The sequence below is a fragment of the Mesocricetus auratus genome, unplaced genomic scaffold (assembly GCF_017639785.1).
Source record: "Mesocricetus auratus isolate SY011 unplaced genomic scaffold, BCM_Maur_2.0 Super-Scaffold_100004, whole genome shotgun sequence".
Taxonomy (NCBI): Eukaryota; Metazoa; Chordata; class Mammalia; order Rodentia; family Cricetidae; genus Mesocricetus; species Mesocricetus auratus.
In genome coordinates, this window is record NW_024429189.1 from 93,120,106 (window position 1) to 93,143,803 (window position 23,698).

Sequence of the window (23,698 nt, forward strand, 5' to 3'; positions counted from 1 at the left end):
AGCACATAGTTCCCCTTCCTTAAGGAACAGCAGGTCTAAGCCTCTTCTATTCTGCAGAACTACCTCAGACAGGGAGGTGAGAGATTCTTCTAACTTAGTGACAGAGCTTTCTAGCGCTTTGATATCCTGTGTCATAGCAGCCTGCAGAGTATTCAGGCCATGTTGGAGGTCTTGGGGTCCCTTAACGAGCGCTGTAGTCCCGGTACCAATTCCTGCTGCTATGCTCAAACCCAACATAAGGGTGAGGTGAGGGATACCAGTTCTCTCTTGTCCCTTCTTTGGTTATATTCATAGGCATCTATGACTATCTCCTCTGGGTGGTAGTAGACACCAGCTGAACTATAACACAAAAGTCTCTTGATTGGTTAAACATAACAGTAGAGACACAGGGGGTAAGGCCAGTACTACACGCCCACCAGCTATTGTTACTTGGTAACAGATAAGGGTTGGTCTCTGTTACCATGAGTGTTAAGGAGCTGTTGCAGAGGTGCTGGTGGGAGCGAGGTACTATCCCTAGGCATAATCCTGAGCCTGAGACTTCAGTAAGGGTGAGCTTACTTCAGGAGCCCCAGGAACATTGATTTGGATCTATCACAGAGGTGACGGTACCAGAGATGGCAGTTCTCTTGTAATAAGGAGGACCAGCGGCAAGACAAAGCCAGCAAGATGAGTAGCATCGGGATTGGTAGTATTTAAAGCTAGAAAAGCCCCTTGAATCAAGTTAAAGAGTCTATCACCAGTGGTAGGGGGCAGAGTGAAGGTTTCTGCAGTGGGAATTATCATCCCATGGGGTTGGGGCTCAGAAACCGGGGAATCAGGACTTATGGGGGGAGGAGGCGGTGGTAACACCCGTTGGGAAGGTCCTTGCTCTGGGAGTACCTTATCAGGTATTAGGGGAACCGCTTGGGGGCTCTCAATCTTGAGCCTAATCTGGAACGAAAGCCCGTTATCCCATCCTGACATATAGAACCTCAGACCCCAGGTTCGCCCCTTGGGCCAGGCAGTAAACTGCTTCCCTGGATTTGTGAAGGTGATATTGAGGGAGTCTAGGCCCTTATTCTTTCTAGCGACAGTAATCAAGTCCCATAGGGATGTGGGATGCCAATGGGCATCTCCAGTAGTTTCACATCCCCATTGTTTGCAATAGAAATGTCCCAGTCCTCCACATCTCAAGATTTCTTCTTTATTTTTAATGTCCTTTCCAGCCGATGTGAGTAACCCCCTCTGTTTATAAATTGCCCCATGTATGTGAGCGGTGGCGAAAGCGTACCTGCTGTCCATGTAGACGTTGATAGCCTTTCCTTCTGCCAGCTGCAAGGCTTGTGTGAGTGCGATCAGCTCAGCTTTTTGGGCCGATGTTCCCTCGGGTAAGCTGCTGGCCCAGATGGTCTACTATCACCACCCCAGCTCTCCGCTTACCTTCAACCACGAAGCTGCTACCGTCCGTGTACCAATTAGGGCACGCTGGCCATGGCTGATCAGTGAGGTCTTTCCTGGTTCCAGTTTCTTCTGCCAGGATGTCCATACATTTGTGTACCGGTAATGAGTAGTCTGTCTCTGGCAGCAAGGAAGCAGGGTTTAGGACAGCCGGGGGTGCAAACAGCACTCTCTCAGTTAACTAGAGGCTCTGATAGTGAGCCATGCGGGCCTTGGTCATCCAGCGGTCAGGCGGTTGTCTGATGATACTTTCCAGGGCGTGTGGGGCTACCACCACAGTATGTTGACCTAAAGTTAGTTTGTCAGCATCTTTGAGAAGCAGTGCCACTGAGGTGATGGCTTTTAGGCAAGATGGCCATCCACTGGCTAAAGGATCTAATTTCCTTGACAGGTAGGCCACAGGTCACTTCCATGGTCCCAAGGCCTGAGTTAGGACCCCTCACACTATTCCTATCCTTTCATCTACATAGAGAATGAATGGCTTTGTCAGGTCTGGCAGGGCTAGGGCTGGTGCACTGAGTAAAGCCCTCTTGATCTCTTCAAAGGCTTTCTGATGGTCGAGGGTCCATGAGAAAGTCCCAGTCTCCTTAGTGAGGGGATAGAGTGGGGCTGCCAGCATGGCAAAACCTGGAATCCAGAGTCTACAAAACCCTGAAGTACCTAGAAATTCTCTCACTTGCTTTGGGGTTGCGGGAGTAGGGATTTGTATCACGGTCTTTTTCCTAGCTTCGGTCAGCCATCGCTTCCCCTCCTGAAGAGTGTAGCCCAAGTAGGTTACTTCTGTCTGACAAATCTGGGCTTTCTTTACTGAAGCCCTGTACCCCAACTCACCCAGCTCAGTCAGTAATCTCTCAGTCCCCAGTCTGCACTCTTGCTCGGTGACAGCAGCTAGGAGCAAATCATCAACATATTGAAGCAGGGTAACTTGAGGATTTCCTGACCTGAACGGAGCCAAATCTCGATGGAGGGCTTCGTCAAAGAGAGTAGAGGAGTTTTTGAATCTCTGAGGCAGATATGTCCAAGTCAGCTGTCCAGCCTGTACCCAATCTGGGTCTCTCCATTGGAAAGCAAAGATTGCCTGGTTTTGTAGGATGTGGTCTCAGGCAAAAGAACGTGTCTTTCAAGTCCAGAACCGTGTACCATCGTCTGTCAGGAGGGAGAGAACTGAGCAGGTTGTAAGGGTTAGAGACAGTAGGATAGATATCTTGCACCCTTTTGCTAACTTCTCTTAGATCTTGTACTGGCCGGTAATCATTGATGCCTGGCTTCCTAACTGGCAGCTTCGGAGTGTTCCAGGGAGACTAGCAAGGAACCAGAATACCTAGTTGCAGGAATCTTTGGATGTGAGGTCTGATGCCCTCTCGGGCTTCCTTGCTCGTAGGGTATTGTCGTACCCCAATAAGGGTTGCATCAATCTTTAGCCTTACGACAATGGGGGCACCCGTTTGGCCTCTCCCATGCCCCCGTCTCTGCCCATGCTCTGGGGAACCTCTCTAGCCATGTTCCCCCCAGTGTCTTGTCTGGTAGGGCCGGGGACTCATGTAATCTATATTCTTCCTCCAGTTTTAAGGCCAAGATCATAGAAGTGGGAATCTGCCAAATGACTATGGTTCCTTCCGAGGAAAAGCTTATTTAGGCTTTTAGCTTAGACAGCAAATCTCTCCGCAATAGTGGCATGGGGCACTCAGGGATGACGAGAAAGGAGTGAGTTACTTGACCTTTTCCCAGATCAACCTTCCTGTTAGTGATCCAAGAATATAGTTTCTGGCTAGTGGCCCCAATTACTATGTCTTTTTTTTAATCTTTTAATTTTCCCAATGGTTTCTTTAAAACTGAAAATTCTGCTCCGGTGTCAACAAGGAAGTCCATAGGGGTCCCCTCCACAGTTAGGATTACCCTAGGCTCAGGGAGGGGGCCTGAGCCCCATCTTCCTCTAAAGTGAGGACCTTGGGTGTCTTGTGTTTCTTCTTGAGGCAGTTCCTTGCCCAATGTCCCTTTTCCTTACAATAAGCACATTGATCCTTATCTAAAGGCTGCTGGGGGGGGGTCCTTCAGGATTCTGAGGTCTCCTTGGCCCTTCATTGCCCAGGTACCCTATCTGCCTAGTTCCTTTTTCCTTCCTATGAGCTTCCCTGTCGCCTACTACTGCAGCCAAAATCCTAGTTAAATTTCTTTCTTGCCTCCTCTATCCTGTCTCTCCTCAACTTCCTTCTTTTCTCTTTCTCTTTTTTCTTACTCAGTCTCTCTCTTATGGTACCCTTTCTCTGCTTCCTTAACTAGGTCTTGCGAAGATAACATTTGCAGACCTTCCAGGCGTTGTAACCTTCTCCTAATATCAGATATAAAAGCCATAGCAACTGCTGCTTGCTGACTCTCGGAAGTAGGATCAAAGGGAGTATAATGCCTGTAAGCCTCTAAGAGACGTTCTGAAAACACAGATAGGGGTTCTTTCTCCCCATGTAGAACTTCCCTTACCTTGGCCAAATTGGTGGGACGCCTGCCGGCTCCCTTGAGACCTGCCACCAGAGCCCAGCAATAGACATCAGCGGCTGTGTTGTAGTCCCAGTTAGGACGATTTAAGAGAAAGCCTGCATCTATTTCATTCTGAAGTTGAGTTGGTTGACCCTTGATTCCAGGTACATTCTTCCGCGCCTCGGTGGTAAAAAAGAACCTGCAAAAGCTGTTGACAATCGTCCCAAGTACGCTAGTGAGAGAACATGAGGGACTCCATCAGACCTGTAAGGCTTGAGGGATTTTCTGAGGTCGGCCAATACTGGAGTAATTGCAGCTGGTCAGGGTTCGCCGGTGGGGGGCCGTATACATGCAGAGGCAACTCTGTAGTTGAATCTGGACCCTCAGGACTCTGGGTGCATCTGCTCCTGGTCCCGGCGGCCAGTCCCTCTGCTGGTCCTCCAATGGCACCCTGTTGAGGATTCTGAGGGGGTATCGGGAGGGGATAAGGGGATGGAATACTAGGCCATTCTGGAGGCTCCTCAATTTCGGGATATATCTTAGGAGGAGCCGAGGGCTGAGTCTTATTTGGCGGTTCAGACTCCGCCATTTCTGCTTTCATTTTTTTCTCCATGTTGCGGAGTACCAGGACTCAGGAGCCTGGCTTACTTTTCTGGGCCCAAGGTTTTAACCAGGACGGAGGATCTTGCACCAGATCTTCCCAGACACAAATATAAGGTCCTCTGTCAGGGGGAGGCCCTGGTCCCTTCTGAAAAACCGTATTCTTAATGGCAGAAATCACAGTAAGGTCAAGTGTACCCTCCAGAGGCCAGCCAATGTTGTACGTTAGCCATTCTGAAGAACAAAAAGTTCTCCAAGGTCCCTTCTTAACTTCTACAGACAGGTTGCATGCCCTAGTTCTAATTTCTATCCAGTGGTCAAGAGTTTGACCAAGAGGAATACTGACAGTCCCATCATCCAAGTCACACAAAAGAAGACAAACAGAAGGCTCAGAAAGACCGAGAAAGCCGAAACCAGAGCCCGCCTCTTGCAGGACTTTCAACACCAGGAAACAGAATCAGATGGCCGAGGGGAAGCGAAGTCTCTCCTCGGCACCCAGACGGGAAATCTCTGAGCATCCCCAGGGCGACAGTCGATAACTCTCCCATCCATCCCAGATAGGGAGATCGTTGCTCTCACGAGCATGGACAACTGCAAACCAAAAGTACCAGATTCAGACACAGCCGGCAGACAAAGACAGAATCTTACCTCCAAGAGGGGTCCCCAAGAATTTGGGTGGTCACAAATCCTGGACGAGTCCCCAACTGAAAGACGCCCAGAGTGGGGAGACCCTGACTCAAGTCTAGGGATAAGCTGACGTCCCAATAATTCAAGAGAGACCATTCTTGATGCAAGCACACAGGTTTATTCAGGGAACCAGTGCCCTGGGGCCTAGCTCATAACCCTCGAAGGGGCAGAGGAGTTCTACCCCTAGTAGCTGCAGTCAGGGGTTTTTAAAAGGGGAAAACCATAAAGAATGGGGGAGTTAGGCAAACATAAAGGATGGGGAAGTTAGGTAAACATCATAAACATAAAGGATGAGGAATTTAAATGAAAGCTCATGTTTTAACAGGATGGTTATAGGTTATCTCAAGCAAGCATTCTTTGGGCATTGTACAGTTAAACATTGAGCAGGAATGTGGTGAGCTAGTTCCTGGATCAGGGAGTGTTATCTTTTAAGTTCATCTTGAGGTTTCTCAGGAGAGGGTAGAAGGGCAAATTACTCTGTGATGGGCTAGTCGCTAGGGGTCTAAAATGTTGAGTTGGGATCTCTCAGTTTAAAAGGGCATTAAGTCAGACAGTGTCTTAACAGAAAGGGTTGGCAATCTCAGAGTCGGTCAGTAGAAAAATGGCCAAAGCCAGCATGGCCTGAGGCCAAGGGTATGGATGATTCAACAGAGTTTAACAGAGAAGAGGATACAGAAATTCTCTTATCTTTATGGTTAAAAAAGGAATTCTAGAGAATGGAAGTTAATGCATGATTTGAGAAAAGCTATGGAGAAAAAGCCTCATGGAACTGCCACCCCGTTAGGCCCCCCCTTAGAAAGGTGTCTGTATAGATGCAAATGAGACCATGGCAGCTAATGAAAGCTTTGCAAGCCAGATTAGAAGAGACTACTTGCAAACTTTAAATAGTTTTCAGAAGTTATTGGGGCATATGTCATATCTTAAAGAAATTAAGCCTCAAAAATTAGAAATTAGAAAAGATAGCTTGCGAACTTTGAGTGATTTTCAGAAGTTATTGGGTAATCTTCAATGGTTACATCCTTTTTAAAAAGCACCTACTGGTGATTTGAAACCTTTAAGTGATATTCTTAAGGGAGATACTGGTCCCAATTTGCCAAGACAGCTAACTAAAGAGGGTAGGCAAGTTCTCCTACAGTTGGAGAATGCAATCCAGCATCAGCAGATTTGCTATACCGACTATGCAAATCCACGGGAGGCTTATGTGCTCCCCACGCAGCACAGTCTGACTTCTGTCTTGTGGCAAGGGGGACCATTATTATGGTTGCACTTACCTGTTAAATCCTTATTTTGAAGCAGTAGCTTGTATGTCACAGAAATGGATCTGGGAGATATTTTGGCAGGGAACCAGGTGTAATACATGTTCCCTATACCAAACAATGAGTTGATTAGTTGTTTCAAAGCAATGATTCATGGGTAATCACTTTTGCTCAATTTTTGGGAAAAAATTGATAATCAGTTTCCAGCTTATAGACTATTACAATTTGCACTAATGCATCCATTTATATTCCCTAAAATTGTAAGGAGTAATCCTGTAAAAAATGCTATGATGAGTCTTATAATGGAAGAGCAGCCTATGTTATTGATGGCAAGGAATATGTAGAACAAACAGCTCCAGCTTCAGCTCAGATAGTTGAGTTATGAGCTGTTGCAATGGTTTTTCAGCTTCTAGTGAATGATTCATTTAATTTGTACACTGATAGTCATCATGTTTCTAAAGCTCTTCAAGTGATAGAGGCAGTTCTGTGCATTGAAACTAGTAATGAATGACCAGGTTAGAATACTGTTTGAGCAAATTCAGAGTGCCATTCATCAAAGAAAGTCACCATGCTTTGTGGGTCACATAAGAGCTCATTCAAACCTTCCCAGCCCACTGGCTGAAGGGAACGAGTCAGCAGATAGATTATCAAAAATGGTCGCTTTATCCCAGGTAAAACTAGCTCAGCAGTCACATAACTTCCATCATCAAAATAGCAAAAGTCTAAGAAAGCAATTTGGTTTAACTAGAGAGACTGCTCATCAAATTGTCAAACAATGTGATGTGTGTCCAGAATACTTACCTGTAACTAACTGAGGAGTAAATCCTCAAGGTCTGCTTCATAATCATTTATGGCAAATGGATATTAATCATATTGTAGAATTTGGTAAATTAAAATAAGTGTATGTGACAGTTGATACATGTTCAGGCTTCTTAATGGCCACTGCACAAACTGGAGAGGCCACTAAGCATATGATAAGTCACTGTTTAAAATGTTTCACTTACATGGGAGTTCCAAAAGTGATAAAACAGACAATGGGTCTGGATATACTAGTAAAGCATTTCAGCAATTTTGTGCTCAATGGAAAACTGATCACAAAACAGGCATTCCTTATGATCCTCAAGGGCAAGGAATTATGAAGCATGCTCATAGCTCCTTGAAAACCCAACTTCTAAAAATGAGAGGGGAGTTATGTCCCCAGTCTCCACATGATGCATTAAATCATGCACTCTTCATTTTAAAATTTTTAAATGTGGATGCTCATGAGCAACCTGCTGGGGACAGATTCTGGCATGATGGAACTCAAGTGACTTTTGCTCAAGTCAAGTAGAAGGATCCATGCACCAGGCAATGGAAAGGGCCAGATCCTGTCCTAATATGGGGTTGAGGGCATGTTTGTGTTTTCTCAAAGGAAGAAAACGAGGCTCAGTGGCTGCCAGACCATTTGGTGAGATGCATGGAGCAGAGGAAACCTGGACCTGAGACCGAGGGAGCCTGCCCAAGCCAGTTCAGTGAGACCCGCTGAACCTGTGCTCCTGACCCCCTGACGTCATTGATTCTACAATCCGAGAAAGAAAGGAACAGTCAGTTGGAGCCTGCCCAAGCCAGTTCAGTGAGACCCATTGAACCTGTGTTCCTGACTCCCTGATTCTACAGTACCAGAAGGAAAGGAGACTGTCTGGTTGGAGATTTCCAGTTTCTCAACAAGCCTGCTGCATCTACTTCCCAGTCTTGTGAGTGTTCATCCTGAATGACCAGCAGTCATCCACACCACACCTTGAAGCACAGAACTCCTTTTGACAGGTTTTCCCTTTGGGGAAAAAAGACTCATATGGATGTGATGTGTGTCAAAAGCCCCTCTTCAGTATTTGAACAGGACATGAACAAAAATTTACAGTTAATATTCAACACACAAGGACTGTGGAATCTCAGGCTTATTTTTGAACTTTACAAGCAGCAGAGCATTGGACTTCAGATAGGGAAAGGAAAATGTTCAGAATTGTGGAGTTATTCATACTCCACCTGTCATTTTATTGTCCTTTGATCGAATTGAAATTATGAGAATTGTAACCCAGTCGATTTGCATGTCTATTGTTACTAATCATACTGGAATTATTGATGTTTGTAACCTTTGCTGTGCTATATAAGTATTTATGGATGTAAGAGGTCAGAGCTCATTCTGACAGGAAATTTGATATGATGCTTATGAGTCTTTGGGTACAATGTTATTAGAAAGGCAGATTTAAACTTTCATCCAGCCAAAGGCACTTGAGACATCCCACGCCAATTTCGAAAGGCCATTTTAACTTGATCCATCCTCTCCTTTTGCAGGAGGTTGTTGTAGCCATAAAAGCGCACATGTTGCTTAGCATTATCAAGCTTGCTTGTGAACTCTCAATTAAAAAGTTGGCTTAGAAGTGTGTGTCATCAAGCTATGCACCACCCCCTAAAGTTCTTTGTTACTGAGGCTGATAGCCAAGGACGGGTAAGATTTTCTAGCCTTCGGATAGGGAAAGGAAAAAGTTCAGAATTGTGGAGTTATTCATACTCCACCTGCCATGAGAACATTTGGCCACCTAAGACAGATCACATATGAAGGAATGTGTAGTCCAAGGACAAGTAAGCACTGGTAGGTTGAAGCAGGCGACCTAAGACAGGCACAGTCATCTGTCCTGTCGCAGAAGCACAGGTATTATTTTATTACTTTAAGAAGGAGGAATTGTCAGGACCCCATATATGGAGGCCCATTCCATCTTGCCACGAGTTCAGAGAGCTCAAAATCACTCCTACTGTCTCTCAGACATTAGCTTAATGACTACAGGATGCCCTGACCTTGGTGGTGAACGGCTCCTAAATAACAACAGACTTGGGCCCAGGCAGGTTTACTCTCACCCTGAGGGCTAGGTGATACGTGCAGCTATGAAGCGCCTAAAGACCAAGCAGTATGTGCAGCTACAGAGTGTCTTCAGGATTAAGGGAAGTAATTGCTGTTTGCCCTTTATACATGACAATAGAAGTCTTCTGCCATTGTCCCCACCTTTGGTTGAATTCATAACATTGGTGAATGAATAAAGTAAAGGCATTCAATATGGACTGAATCAGCCCTCCTGACACTGTCCTATGTCTCTGTCTTTGCTTTAATGTCTATAGCTAGCCTTTCACTCAGCCACATACTCCCACTCAGGAGCAGGCTGGGGCTGATCCTGACTGCAGTCCCACAAACACCAGTCCACGACACTGAGCAAGTGTCTATGGAGTAGAATGATGAGTCCTTTGGGCATGCCCAGGAGTAGTATAGCTGGGTTAAATGATAGATTTATTTTTCATTTTTTGAGGGTTCTCCATACTGATTACCAGAGTGGATATACCAGTTGTATTTCCAGCAATAGTGGATGAGGGGGTCCCCCTTTCCCTTAGCCTCATCAGCATTTGCTGTCAGTTGTTCTGTTAAGGATAGCCATTCTGCCTGGGTTGAGACGACATTTCAAAGTTGTTTTAATTTGAGATTCCCTATTTTCTAAGAACTACTAACACTTTTTGAGGTATTTCTTAGATAATTTTATATTTTCTTTTGAGAACTCTCCATTTAGATCCCTAGCCTATTTTTCCTATTTTACCTTTAACTATTTCCTTTTTGAGATTATAATATAATTACATCATCTCCCCCTTTATTTTTCTCCCTCAAAATCCTCCCATACATTTTTCCTTGTTCTATTTCAAATCCATTACCATCTCTTTTCATTAATTGGTGCTCTGCTAGTTTAGTAAAGTGGTGATTGTAGGTTCTCCTCCAAGATCTATGAATTCACTTGCCCTAGGTAGTTGGCTAGGTTTCCAGTACCAGGCATGGTTTTTCTCTTGCTGAGCAGGCCTTAAGTTCAACTAGAGAACTCTTGGTTACTGCCAAGGCATTCATGCCACTATTGCACCCGTAGGGTTACCATGCCATGCTGGTAGTTGATGTGGTTCATAACTATCTGTCTTAATTATATCTTAGGGTCTCTGCTGCTGCAATGAAGCATCATGACAAAAAATCAAGTTGGAGAGAAAGGGCTTTACTCGGCTTACACTTCCATGTTGCTGCTCATCACTAAAGGAAGTCAAGATAGGAACTCAAACAGAGAAGGAACCTGGAAGCAGGAGGTGATGTAGAGGCCATGGAGAGGTACTGTTTACTGGCTTGCTTCCCTGGCTTGCCCAGTCTGCTTTCTTATCAAACCCAGGACCACCAGCCCAGGAATGGCACCAACCACCTTGGGATGGACGCTTCCCCATTGATCACTAATTGAAAAATACCTTACAGCTGAATGTTGTGGAGGCATTTCCTCAACTAAAGCTCCTTCTTCTCCAATGACACTAGCTTGTATCAAGTTGGCACATAAATCCAGCCAGTACAGCATCATAGATCAATAAGACTGTTGGTTGCTTGGAAGCTTGCATAGTGCCTTCTGGTACCATGAAAGCTAGTCCTTGGGGAGGAGGCATTCAGGCCAGTTCCAGTTCATGAGGCTCTGGGCCTTGTGTCTGAAGTTCATGGTATCTTCAACAAAAGGAACTTATCTTCCACCTTTTGAAGACAATCAAGAGTAATAGCAATATCATGTAATATTTTGGGAATCTCTTGGACAACCATGACCAACAACTCTAAACACAGCTTCTCATGCCTGGTGTTGGGACTTTTGTTAGGTGATCTTTGGCTCTTGGAGAGAGCATTGTCAGCCCAGATGAGAAGATTTCATTTAAACTGTATGTGTTTATTTACATACAAAATTATGTGTATTGTAGGTTTTTAGATAGATAGTTAATAGTATGATTCCTTAAGATGTTTTCAAATATCCTTAATGTTATTTTATTCCCTCTTTCTGCATTTATCTCTGTGGCACGATAAATAAAAGACCCAGAGACTGAGATTGGAGTTCGAGCTTCAAGCTGAAGATCAGAGAAGCAAAGAAGCCGGTCACTAGCTCTTACCTCTACCTCAGCTCAAAGGGGTGATCCTCAAACTGCTCCCAACTTCACTCCTCCTCAGATTCACTCAGACTGCTATGCTCTCCTCAAAGTGACTAGAGACTAACTCTCAGACTGCATGCCTTCCTATCCTTAGTGTGGCTGGACAATGAATCTTGAGACTGACTACTGAAGACCCTGACCCTATCTTTTATACCTCTCTAATGCCGGGATTAAATGTGTGAACTCTGTTACTATTTTAGCCTGATTCAATCTCGTGTAGACCTGGGAGGCTTTGAACTCAGAGAGATTCATCTGCCTTTGTGTTCTGAGTCCCGGGATTAAAGGTGTGTACCTGTCTTCTATGTCTAGATAGTATGGCTGGCTTTGCAAACTGATCTCCAGTGGCTTTATTAGATCATAAACAATATATCACCATACCCATCCCTAATCATAGCTCTCCTTTTCCCATTTCCCTGATAAGAACACTTGTACCCTGCTATTCCCCTCTTTATTGTTCCACCACCTCGCTACCAAGAACTGTTCCCTTTCTACTTTTCTAGTTTCTCCAGTTACTCCAGAATATGTACTTAAATCTAAAGATTTGAAGCAGGAACCTCTGATAAGAGAACATGTGACATTTGTCTTTCTGGGTCTGGGTTACCACATCAATATAATATTTTCTAGTTCCATCTATTTACCAGCAAAGTTTATTATTCCATGTTTCTTTACAGCTGAATAGTATTCCATACAGTACATGTACCACATTTTTCACTATCCATTCATTAGTTGAAGGCCATTGAGGCTATTTCCATTCCTAGCTATCATGAATAGACACCAATGAACATATTCAGTGAAACCACCACAGTAACCGACCACTTTCTGGTTGTTTCTAAGGTCTGTTCTATGAGCTGTAATCCTATTAATAGTGCCAAGAACCCGTGGTTAGATAGGTCAGAGGCCCTAGGGAATAACCTACTACTATTATTCTGCTAAAAATTACCCCTAATGACTTATTCATATGCCTGTGGATCAGAAAATCTCTCAGCCCTCATCAGAGAAGCTTCCTCTTATAGTAGATTGAAATTAGTCCAAGCCATCAACTAGACAATGTGCAGAGAATAGGGGCTATGGAATGTTCAACCCTAAATGGGATGTTTATATTATACCTCTTCCCACAAGAAAAGGGGGAAAGAAAAATGGTAAGATCCAGAGGAGGTGGGTAAGTTCAAGGAAACAATATTTCCCAAGCGCGTTAGGGCAGTTGCACATATGAACTAGTAGTGAGCATAGCAGCATGCAAATGAGTGGCACAGGCTCAAAGGAGACGAAATCTAAGCACATAAGGGGACAGGAAGGAATGAAATCCCACCACTTGCTGAGGATATATTGGCGTCTGAAAACTGAAGAATCGCTCTTCTTCAACAGTGTGGCTCCTGATACATTGACCATATTCTAAGGCAGGCCCAATCACCAAGAGTTGGTCAGTGACACATACCAAAAAAAAGAAGAAAACTCAAAGTCAGACGGATAAGGAGGTGAGGGTAGATCTGAGAGGAATTGGGGAAAGGATAAATATTATCAAACACACATTGTGTGAAATTATATAATTAATAAAAACAGTATTCAAAAATAAAACCCACAAAAGTTGGTCAGCCTAAGCACATTCCACATCACTAACATGAATAATGCAGTCGCTAGGTACAAGTGAGACAATTAATGGAAATAACTTTTGAGTGTGAAACTATAATATCCACTCTAGAGGACAGCCTAAGGATAATGTTGTGAGAACTTTGTTGTGGGATAATCTTTTTGTACACTGTGAAGATGTGTCTTTGCCAAGGCATCTTCTGACTGATTTAATAAAGAGCTGAATGGCCAATAGCTAGGCAGGAGAGGATAGGTGAGATTTCTGAGACAAAGAGGAACTCAGGGGGATGAATCTAGGTGTGGGAGACACCAATGAGACACAGAGAGTGTCAGACATATAGAATGTAAGAGAGATAAAAAAAAGTCACATGGCAGAACATAGACTAATAGAAACAGGTTAATTTAAGTTATGAGAGCTAGTGGGACAAGCCTAAGCTAAGGTCAAACTTTCATAATTAATAATAGGTCTCCATGTCATTATTTGGGAGCTGGCAGTCCCAGTGAGAAAGTACTAATACAAATCCTGAACTTTAGCTGCTAAGGTAGATGCGTTGCTAGTGTTATTGTTGATAAAGGAACACTGAGAACTTGTGCACTCTTGGATGCCAAATAGACAAATACAATGATGCTCCAGGTCCCCACAAAGGAGGACTGTTTAGTTTTTTAAGATACAGAACAGAGGATGAAGCAATCCCTGTGGTGTCGTTCTAGGCAATGGAAACTATTGTATTTCCTAGCTTTGAACACTGAAAGAACCTAGTACAATGGCCTCCCTATACAAAAAGTTGCCTTGTATTCTAGCCACTTTGTCTAAATGCCAGACTCCAATAGACATGTAGACATGTGCAGAGTCCCTGGAGAAATAATCTGTTGCAGGGATAAGAAAAAGAGGTAAAATATGTAATAGAACATATTTAGTTTCAGAAAATAAGGATGTGTTCAAAAACTAATTGAGACTTGCCAAAGAATACCGGAGCCAGGCAAGCTCAAGAAGAGAGGAGGAGACACAGCTCTGTAGTAATGCACTGATCTAACACATGCAAGGCCCTGTTGGATCCCCAGCACCTCAAATGATTATACTGTTTTGTTTGCTTGTTTGTTTTTAATTAATTTTTATTTAAATTAAAACAATCTTTCCCAGTTCCCTCTCCCTCCCATTCTCCAATTCCCCCCACCATCCTCCTAGTCCACCCCCATCCACTCTTTAGAGAGGGGGAGGTCTCCCATGGGGGATCATCAAAGTCTGTCACATCATTTGGAGCAGGATCTGGGCCCTCCCCCATGTGAATGGGCTTGCAAAGCCCATTTGTGCACTAAGGATAAATACTGGTTCCACTGGAGCTCCCAAAGCCCATTTGTGCACTAGGGGTAAATACTGGTTTCACTGCCAGAGGCCCCATGGGCTGCCCAAGCTCCCCAACTGATACCCACATTCAGGGAGTCTGGAACAGTCCTATGCTGGTTCCCCAGCTGTCAGTCTGGGGTCCATGAACTCCCACTTGCTCAGGTCAGCTGTTTCTGTGGGTTTCCCCAACATGGTGTGGACCCCTTTGCTCATCACTCCCCCCTCTCTACAACTGGATTCCAGGAGTTCATCTCAGTGCTTAGCTGTGAATTTCTGCTTCTGCTTCCATCAGCTACTGGATGAAGGCTCTATGATGGTATTAAAGATAGCCATAAATCTCATTACAGGGGGGAGGCATTTAAGGTAACCTTTCCACTATTGCTTAGATTCTTAGTTGGGGTCATCCTTGTAGATTCCTGGAGATTTCCCTGGTGCCAGGTTTCTTGTTAAGCCCATAACGACTTCCTCTATTAAGGGATCTCTTTCCTTGCTCTCCTTCTCTGTTATTCCTCCAACTCCACCTTGCTGATCCCTCATGTTCTCCTTCCCCCTCCCCTCCTTCCCTCCTCTTCTTCCTACCTCTCTCCCCTCCCCACACCCCTCTCTAGCTCCCCATTCTCCACCCCTCAGTTCCCAATCCCCGCCCCCATGCTCCCAATTTACTCAGGAGATCTTGTCCCTTTCCCCTTCTGGGGTGGGGGAAGGTGGTCTTTCATACCATTGTGGGGTTTTTTATTATTATTATTTATCAATACCTATCCTTCAGCAAAGAGAAAAGAGAGGCTGGAGAGATGGCCCAGCAGTTAAGAGCTAGTACTGCTCTTGCAGAGAACCTAAGTTTGGTTACTGACACCCACATTGGGTAGCTCATAAGGACCTGTAACTCCAGTCAGGGCATCTGGTGGCCCTCCCCTGGCCTCCACATGCATACAGAAGGAGTGATAGAAATACAGTAATTAGGGGCTGCGGAGATGACTCACTGAGTAAAAACTGTGGCTGCATAAGATTAAAGGCTTGAGTTCAAATTCCTAGGACCCATATAAAAGCCTGGCATAGCCAAACATTCCTGTATGGGGGTGGGAGTGGAAACAGGAAGATGGTGGGCTTTGCAGTTGGCCAGCCCAGCTCCAGATTTGGTGGAAACACCTATCTCAAGGAAAGACAGCATAGAGTGATAGAACAAGATACTCAGTATCTTCCTCTGGCCTCTGCACGTCCAAGGACCTGCTCACCTACATGCCACAGGTATACTGCGCGCGCGCGCACACACACACACACACACACACACACACACACACACACACACACACCCTCTCTCTCTCTTCTTTAAATGAATATGTATATAATCTGAAATATCACTGCACAGAAAGTGTATAAATCCCTAAGAACAGTTGACCATTACCAGTGAATCCTTCCTCTGCAGTATTCCTGTCCAAACTGCAAAACTCAGACTAATCACAATAGAGTGTCAAACAAAACTTAAAGGATATTACAGAAAATAACTGGCCTGGACTAGAAAAACTTCAATGTCATGAGACGCAAAAAATAAAGTTCTCTTGATTAAGGAGACAAAAGACATGCATGTAAAGGTTAAATTTCACATATACTCTTCGAGCGATTTTTGTGATTTTTTAATGGGTGTGTCCCCTCCAGAATTTATTTACTTGTAAAATGATAGTATGAGAAGGTAGAACCCTTGAAAGACAGTCAGGCCACGAGTGGGATTCGGGTTCTCTGGAAAGAGGTTGACGATTGCTGAGTGCCCCACCCTTTGCCTTCCTCCATGTGAGGCACAGCGCCCACCATTCCGTCCTAGAGGATCCAGCCCTTTCCAAACTGCCAGAATCTTGTCTTACACCTCCAAGCTTCATGAGCTATGAGAAAAGTAAAATTTTGTTCCTTATAAGTTATGCAGTCTCAAGTATTCTGCTGTAGCAGGTACAAAGACAGACATCATTGAAGTAAGGGGGAATGCAAGTAATGACATATATTAAATGTAATACTAAAAGTGCATCCATTTTAGATTTCTCAAGTGTTGTAACTATTATTGGAGACTGTTCTTGTATTTGAGTGATATGTACTGAAACTACATGGGATAAAAATATCATGATGTATAACTATCTCTCAAATGAATCATTATCAATTCGCCCATAAAATTCTTTGCTATGGGACTCACAAGATAACCTCTCCTCTTAAAAACAACATATGAGCAGTCTAGCTCCAAGAGGGAGTTCTTGCCTACTGTGTGGAAGGCCCCGGTTTCCAGCACAGCACAGTCAGGAGAAATAAATAACAAATAGCTTGTTGTTTTCAAAGTTCCAATGGTCAGTACAACATAGATGATAGACAGAACCACTATCAAAAGTTAGGTCTGATGCAATGCAGAGAACTATAATCACAATTCTGACACGTGTCTGGAGGCAACATGAGAGGATGGTGTGGCTGATTGGTTAGACCTGCCCTGGTATCCATTTAGTCCCTGTTACTGTCTGGGTCGTATTGCTGTTGTAAAACAGATGAGGAGATAAGCACTGGTCCAGAGAATACAAGGGATCCACATCATTACTGGAGTCTAGACTGATCTTATCTGGCTGACCTCCCTGCCTCTTGAGATCAGGACAAATGTGTTTTCCTAGTACATTGTTAATATTACAAGGAAACAAAAGTCAAGAGTGGGGTGCACACCCATGTACCCTATGCCTTGAAGTTCTGGCTAGGATTCAGACCACTAGTGTGGTAGAAAACAGTTATGCAGAGTTAGTTTCAGAAATAATAGTAATTAACAATAATGACAGAGGGAGAACATTATAATGAAAACCTAGTTTATTAGAAGGAAATTCTATTATAGGTATTGTAACCACAATTTCAAGCAAGTGGATATGCGGTAAAGAATAGAAAAGGGGATCACAGAGAATGTGTTTGAAATGTGCAGTAGGCAAGAGATTGATTGAGCATTCATATTACTGATGTCTGTGAAGAATAAAATCCACATGATGGAGAAATACATGCTTTAAAATATACCCAAGGGGCTGTGGAGATACTGAGTAGGTGAGAATTCTAATCTTCAAGTTTGAATCCCCAGAACCCATTGTAAAAATGAAATAGACACAGCTGTGCATCCCTGTCACCCCAGCGCTGTGGGCTGAAGAGACAGGTGGATCCTAAGAGTTCCATGGCCAACCAGTCTACCTGGAACAGCAAATTTCTGTTTCAGTGAGTGACCCTGTGTGATGGCTATTCTTGGTTGTCGATTTGACTACATCTGGGATGAACTACAATCCAGAAATGGAGGACCCACCTGTGAGAGACTTTTGTGCTTAGTTTGAAGTGGGTGAATCCACTTCTAATTTGAACCTTTGAGATATGAAGATTCATACCTTTCATCTGGTTCTTGAGGTGGAGAACACAGGCAGGCCTCTCATCTGGATCTTGAAGGCAGTAAGATACACCTATGATCTGGACCACATCTTCTGCTGGCAGCCTATATGAGGACATGGAAGAAGGAAGCTTTTGCTCTTTGCCTGCTTGCTCTCACCTTGCTAGCAAGTCCGTTCCTTCACTGGCATTAGAGCCTGCGTATTCAGAATTCCAGTGTCTAATGAAGACCAGCTGAGACATCCAGCCTTATGGACTGAGCAACTTCTGGCTCTTGGACTTTCCATTTGTAGTCAGCCCTTGTTGGATTAGTTGGACTACAGCCTGTAAGCCATTCTAATAAATCCCCTTTTATGGGTATCTTGTCATGCTGGTCATTGCGGTTTGTAGGTGCCACCAGTGCTGAGTAGGACAATTAATTGCTTCAATCCCAGAAAAGAGGCTTTCAGGTTAAATACAGCTCCAATAATCTGAGTCCACATCCTAAGGTGTCTTCAGCATAAGGGATTTACCTTCAACCTCTGAGAAGCAACCAAGGGCAACAGCAATAGTCTGCATTTGGGGGGATCACTTGCACTGCTCTGACCAACTATTTGAGAGATTTCTCATGCCTGGTACTGAGATTTGTGTTGATTTATGGTTCTTGTGGGAAGGATAGTCGGCCGAAGTAGCATGACTTCATTTTTAAGATGGATACATAGATACATAGATACATACACACAAACTTACATACATACACACAAACTTACATACATACATACATACATATACTTTTGTGTGTATATGTATCTTTTACATGTATATACTGTATGTATTATGAAAATCAGTATGGTGAATCCTCAAAACAACTAAAAATAAATCTACCATATGATCCAGCTGAATAACTTTTAGCATATGCCCAAAACTCAACATCTTACTCCACAGATAATTATTTAGCCATGTTTATTGTTGTTCTATTCACAATGGCTAAGATAACCTAAATGTCCTTCAACAGATGAATAGACAATGAAAATGTTGTACATATACACAATGAAATATTATTCAGCTCTAAAGAAAAATAAAAATTTTAGGTAAATGGATATACATGGAAATTATATTATATAAAAATACATTATTATATTAGGTAAGGTAACCCAGACCTATAATGACAAACATTGCATGGGACTGATTCAGACCCCCTGAATATGGGTGTCAGTGAGGAGGCCTCGGCAATCTATGGGGCTTTGGGTAATAGATCAGTATTTATCCTTGGAATATGAATGGATTTGGGAGCCCATTCCACATGGAGGAATACTCTCTCAGCCTGAACACATGAGGGAGGGCCTAGGCCCTGCCCTGGATGATATGACAGACTTTGGAGATCCCCCATCGAGGGCCTCACCCTCCCTGGGGAGTGGAAGGGGCATGGGGTGAAGGGTTGGTAGTGTTGTGGGGGGCAGGAGAGGAGGGGAGGAAGAGGAAGCTGGGATTGACATGTGAAGCAAGCTTGTTTCTAATTTAATTTTTTTAAAAAAATGACAAACATTGCATGTTGTCACTTATCTGCAGTCAAATCCTCAGATATGACTGTGTAATATGCAGAAACACAGAAACCAGGAAAGTATAAAGGGACTGCAGGGGAGGGGGTGAGAAGGGAATGGCAGAATACAGACTCTACGAAGGGTAAACGGAAAAGCAAGCAGAGAGCTCTAACTAGGGCATGGGAACAGAGGCCACCAAAAGAGGGGGGGAGGGGCAAAGAACACAAATGCTGTTTGGTAAAGCCTCTCGGAAACTTATAATCTTATATTTATACACAACATATTAATTTTAAGATAGTTTGTTCAAAAAAGATTATTCAATTTTGTGAAGGATGTCACTAGAATTTTAATAGGGGTTACATTAAATTTGAAGGTTGCTTTAGGTAGGATAACCACAATACTAATTCCTTCAGTCCACGAGCTTAGGAGATCTTGCTATGTCCACCATATACTGTAATTTCTTTATTTGGTGTCTTGAAGTTCTTGGAGGCTGTCCTGGAACTAGCTCTTGTAGACCAGTCTGGTCTCGAATTCACAGAGATCCGCCTGCCTCTGCCGCCCAAGTGCTAGGATTAAAGATGTGTGCCACCACCGCCGGGTGTCTTGAAGTTCTTGTAAGAACCTTTCATGGCCTTAGTTGGGGTTACTTAAGGATGCTTGGGTTTGGTTTTGATTTGTTTGTTTTGCTTTGGGGTTTTGTTGTTTTTGCTTTATTGTGCTTTTATTTGTTTGTTTTTTAGGTAATTGTGAGTTATTTTTCCGACTCTTTCTCAGTATGTTTATCACTGATACATAAAATGCCCACTGATCCTTGTAAGTTAATTGTGTATCCTACCTCTTTGCTGAAAATGTTTATTAGTTCCAAGAGTTTTCTAGTAGAATTTTTTAAGGTCTCTTATGAATAGGATCATATCATCTACAAATAGAGATTTTGATTTCTTCCTTTTTTGATTGTTTCTCTTGTCCTGTCATTTTAACTAAGACTTCGAATGTTATGTTGAGTAAGAGTGGAAAAAGTAGACACCCTTATCTTGCTCCTGATTTTAGTGGAAATACTTTGAAGTTTTCATTTAACATTGTCTATAGTTTTGTCACATGCAGTCCTTATTATGCTGAAATATGTGCCTTTTAGTCCAGGTTCTTTCAGAATTTTTAACATGAAAAGACATTGGATTTTATCAAAACCTTTTTCTACATTTATTGAGATGATCATATAATTTCTGTCCTTGAGGCCATTTATGTAATTGATAGCATTTGTTGATTTATGTATATTGATTTATGTATATTATTCATCTCTGGAATAAAGTCGATTTGATCATATTATAATCTTGTTAATGTGTTCTTAAATTTAGTTGACAAGTATTTGGTTGAGAATTTTTGTATCTATGTTTATCAGGAAGATTGGTCTGTAATTTTCTTTTTTCCTGCATCTTTGCCTGGTTTTGACATCAGAGTAGGACTAGCTCTGTGAAATCTTTGGTGGCATTCCTTTCTTTTTATCTCAAGGTAGAGTCTTTTTTCTTATTTTTATCAGTTCTTTGAGAATTCTGTGCAATGTGCTTTTATCCTGGATCCATACATTCCCCGTTCCTTACCCTCTCCACTTTGTGCTCTCTTTTATTTTTAGACCCATTAAGTAAAATTTGTGCTGTGTATACGCTCCTGGACATGTGGCCTTTCACTGGAGTGTGGTCAACCCACAAATGACCACACCCTTAAAGAAAACTGACTCCCCCTCTCCCAGCTGCTATTAGTTACAAATAGCTCCTCAGCTAGGGGCGGGGCTTCACGCCCACCTTTCCTTTACCATTCTGGGATTTTGTGTGGCTTGAGCTTGCACAGTTTTTGTGCCTGGTGTCTCAACTTCTGTGAATCAATGCATACAACTGCCCTGTTGTATCCGTAAAACACTGTTTACTTATAGTCCTCCACCACCTCTGCCTCTTAACAATCTATCCACATCCCCCCTTATGCAATGAGCCTTGGCAAGAGGAAGTGTGATACAGACTGTCCCACCTAGGGCTGAGACCCCAAAGATTCTTGTTCGCTCCACTTTAAGCAGGTGCGGGCCTCTGTGTTAATCACCGCCTACTGAAGATAGAAGTTTCTCTGATGCAGATTGAAAGACAAACTCGTTTATCAGTATAACAATAAGTCATTAAAAGCCAATATAACACTGTGTCCATCTAGCAAAGTAATGGCAGTAGGTTCTCTTCTTGGCACTATGACCTGTCTAGCCACAGAGTCCAATGAACGGTAATGAGCATTTCTGTAGTAGGAAATACGGTCCTTTGGGTATATGTCCAATAGTGACACAGCTGAATCATATGGTCAATTTATTTCTAGCTTTTTAAGGAAACAGCTACCCTGGTTTCCAGAGTGGCTGTACCCACTTGCACTCCCACCAGAATGAATAAGAGTTCCACTTTCCCCACCTGCATCCCGGCATTTTTTCATTACTTTTGTTTTGATATTAGCCATTCTGACATGGGTAAGATGAAATTTCAAAGTAGTGTTAACTTGAATTTATTTCTCTGACAGCTAAGGATGCTGAACATTCTTTAAAATACTTCTCAGCAGTTTGTATTTCATCTTTTGAGAACTGTTTAATTCTGTAGCCATTTTAAATTGGGTTGTTCGTTTTCTTGATGCTTGAATTTTTGTATGTAGATACCAACCCTCTGATAGCTGTATAAGCTGATAAAGACATTTTCCCTATTTTTTGGCTGTGTCTTCACTTGGAAGATGGTGTCCTTTTCTCTATACACAAGGCTTTAGTTTCATGTGATCCCATTTACCAGTTGCTGGTCTTAAAGCCCATACTGTTGGGGTCCTGTTCAAAACGTCCTTTAGTGTGTCCGCAAGTTGAAGCATATTCCATGCTCTCTCCTCGGTTTGATTCAGAGTACCATGTCTTATCTTGAAATTCAATTGGGGTTGAGTTTTATGTAAAATGAGAGATAAGGACCTAGTATCATTCTTTTACAGTCAGCTATCCAATTTTATCAGCAACATTTGTTGACGATGCTGTTCTTTCTGTAGTGTGTATTGTTAGCATCTTTGTCATAAATCAAGTGGTTGTATGGGTGTGGCTTATATGTGAGTCCTCAGTTGTCTTCCACTGATGATTGTGTCTAATTTTTATGGCAGTACCATGCTGTTTTTATTACGATAGCTCTGCAATATAACTTAAAATCAAATAAAGTGATAGTTCAGACAGTTGGGGTTTTATCTGTTTGCTGTTTTGTTGGTTTTTGTTTGTTTGTTTTGCCATTGTTTAGTGTACTTTTGGCTATCCTGGGTCTTTTATGTTTCCATATCATGTTTAAGATTGTGTTTCAATCTCTGTGAAGAATTGCATTGGAATTTTGATGGCGGGGTCTACAGTTTTGATGATGAAAGTGAGGAGCCTCATTGGACTTGAAAGAATAGATGAGGTGAAACCTAACTCCTACCTTCCTAAAGGTTTGCTAAAGAGGTGACACTGGAGGATCTTCATATTTGAGCTCTCCATACCAGTGCAATCTTGAATTACACTAAAGTCCAAAATTTGGCTTTACATAATATTTCAGTATTAAATTTATACTTTAGAATGGACAACATTGCAAAGAAAATAAATTCTTTCTAAAAATGTCTGTATGTATAAGACAAACCTTGCGTGTTTTTTCTACCTTCAAAACTATTTTACTTTTTATTTGCACTTCAGATGGCAGTTCACTGTTACCCAGCAGCCTTGAGCACCCAGCTGTTCCTCAGCCTTCTGAGCAGCTAGAGTAGGACTGTGCATATAGGTCACTGCGCTTGACTTCGATCTTTTATATGTTGGTGTAATAAACAGTAGACTCTAATTTTTATTGTGGTAAAAAGACACATAACATAAAAATAACCATTAAGTGTACAGCACAGGTATATTTTCATTTAGTAAAATGGCACTTAGTAAATTATGTTGTTGGGGATAAAGTAGGAGTCTTAAATGAAAAAAAGGTAAAGCTGCTTATCTAATTTTTGAGGCCTCAGCTTTATTTTAAAATGCTGCTGGGCTAAGAAATCCAGAAATATATGACAGGTTGGGATTGAGAGGGCTAGAGCCTAGAGATGGACAGAGGCAATGGGTGGGCTGCAGAAGAATACCCATGGGGTTGCGTTGAACGTCATTGGACTTGTTAAAGCGGTGCTTCCGAAAGAAGCCTCTGGAAATGAGTATGGGTTCGCTGTTGGATGTTCATTGCTGGTTATATTTTATTTATCATGCAATCTCAATAAGCATATGTTAACTAATGAAAGTCTGAATCATATTCAGAAGAGTAAAACCAAATTTGAACTTCACTTTATAGATTATAATGTCTCAATGATGCCATGAGTAGACTTTTAATTTACTAAGACATTGATAACACTTTAAGGAAGCCAAG

At 42.7% G+C, this 23,698-nt stretch overlaps 1 long non-coding RNA gene across 1 annotated transcript; it reads left to right on the forward strand.

The window, feature by feature from the left end:
* The first annotated feature begins 455 nt into the window (after nucleotides 1-455).
* Nucleotides 456-11,759, forward strand: LOC121140504. Its single transcript, XR_005877377.1, has 2 exons — nucleotides 456-548; nucleotides 10,450-11,759. It is a non-coding gene; the product is annotated as an uncharacterized LOC121140504 (long non-coding RNA).
* Nucleotides 11,760-23,698: the final 11,939 nt, after the last annotated feature.